A 2,035-nucleotide genomic window follows, 5' to 3' on the forward strand; every position below is an offset into this window, starting at 1 on the left:
AAGGAGAAAATGAAGAAGGAGAAAAAGAAGAAGAAGAGGAAGAGGAAGAGGAAGAAGAAGAAGAAGAAGAAGAAGAAGAAGAAGAAAAGAGAGGGAGAGAGAGAGAGAGGGTGGGAGGGGGGAGGGAGAGAGAATTACAAGTAAACCTGTCGAAACACCAAATATTATCATAATCGTATGACATCTAGAAATAGTTGACCGGAGGTCCTCCAGGTAGTAATGACGACCCCAAGACCGTGACAAATAAAGAAGACCGCGTGCTTGGTTGGTGAGTGCTCTGGTGTGGTTTTCTCCTTCTTTCCTATCAAAAACTCACCATCCTGTTCTCTCCTCCTTCTTTTTATGTTTGTTACTCGTTCGTAACACCTCTATCCTTCGGCACTTATATGACCTTATTGCGTTACGAGTGTCGTAAAGCTCTTATACTAAAACTATAACTAAAGGAGAAAACGACACAGATTCCACCCTGGATGCTCACTTCGACACCGATGATAACAAATCTGATCTAGATCTAAGTCTAGACACTTGAATCTTAGCAAGACAACTTTTTAAATTAGAGATATAATATATCGTTTTCCTCAGCGTTCTCTTTCACCTATCCCTTAGTATTTCTTACCATTGGGAGGAACAAGTCTCTTTTTCTGATTGAAACGTGTTAAAATCTGGACACTCGTAACGTCTCAAGACCACTTTTTGATTTGCAGTATATCAAGCGTCCACCTTCCCCTTTCACTTACGGTAGTCTGGCTGACCGCTGGGGGCGCAGCTCACTGTACAGCTCACTGTACAGCTCACTGTACAGCTCACTGTACAGTTTACAACCAGATTCTTCCACTCTTTGTGGAGCTCAGCTCTCCGTGTTATGTTTCAGTCATGGCCGTTGCACTATATGATGCTGTTTTCCCATCATTTCTTCTGGCAGCCTCTTGGTCTCCCTCTTTGTGCTTTTCCTTGAAGGATAGCACTGGCTTGCCCCGAGCGTTACGAAGGGGTACACTAAGTTAAGATCAAAGCGTTCGGCTGCTCCTACGTCAGATCACACTAGGAAGATTTCATCCAGTGAACTTACGTCTCTTTGTCTGACTAAAGCGTCTCCTTTATTCTTACTATTCTGCGTCAACCCATTTTCTCATTTATTGGTAATGTAATTGCATACATTGAGTTTATATTTGACAATACTTGATTATTTGACTCAATAACGTTTGGTCAGCAAGTATAATTCATCACATTATTTCCAACTGATGGACGACATTTGAGAGGGACAAAAATAGAGCCTCTTTGTATTACACTAACGAATTACTGAATGTTATTGCTCCTTCTTTCCTGTCTTTCCTGTCAAGCATCTGTCATCCTTCTCTATCCTCTTTCGTTTCTTTGTATGTACATGTTACTCTCTAACATGACCTCTAATCTCTGGCACTCATGCGACCTATGTATGTTGCACGTGCCGTAGAGCTCTTATTTAAACTAAAACCTGTTGTTAAAATTATGTCATTTTGAAAACGGCCAGAGCTCTTTGACTTGAGTTTTGAGAAATTTGAAAGAAACAAATATGTTGCAACAATCTGCTGGGGAGAAGTGTTTATGTGGGACATCCCAGCAGTTAAGAAGGTTGGTAAAAGTAAAGTTTAACCCTCCATTTGGAACTTACTCGACTTAGTACGCACCTCCCGGGGTGTGCTCAGAGACACTAAAATATATTTTAGTGTCTCTGGTGTGCTGTCTCTGTGGGGCTAAATTTGAGTCGCTGTGACGTCATACACAAAGCACACTTTTATCTGGAATAAAAGACAAAAGTAAGAAGAAGAATAAAATGATACAAATAATGAGTAATAATGATAAATCAGTAGTCATATTAAATCATCTGTCTGTGTGTTCTTGGTGTTGAAATATTATGATTTTTACTTGTTCATGTTCTCATACTTAATCCTCGTCTGATATGGAATATGATATGATAATCATCATGGTAACGCTCCCTCAAACACACACACACACACATACACACACAAACATACACACACACACATACACACAC

General features: G+C 40.1%; 1 protein-coding gene across 5 annotated transcripts in view; it reads left to right on the forward strand.

Moving 5' to 3' along the window:
* The window catches only part of LOC101853452 (beta-1,4-mannosyltransferase egh), a 119,634-nt gene that overhangs the window by 113,055 nt on the left and 4,544 nt on the right, over window positions 1-2,035 (forward strand). The gene's annotated exons all lie outside the window — the stretch shown is intronic.

Source organism: Aplysia californica, unplaced genomic scaffold (genome assembly GCF_000002075.1).
Source record: "Aplysia californica isolate F4 #8 unplaced genomic scaffold, AplCal3.0 scaffold00099, whole genome shotgun sequence".
Lineage (NCBI taxonomy): Eukaryota > Metazoa > Mollusca > Gastropoda > Aplysiida > Aplysiidae > Aplysia > Aplysia californica.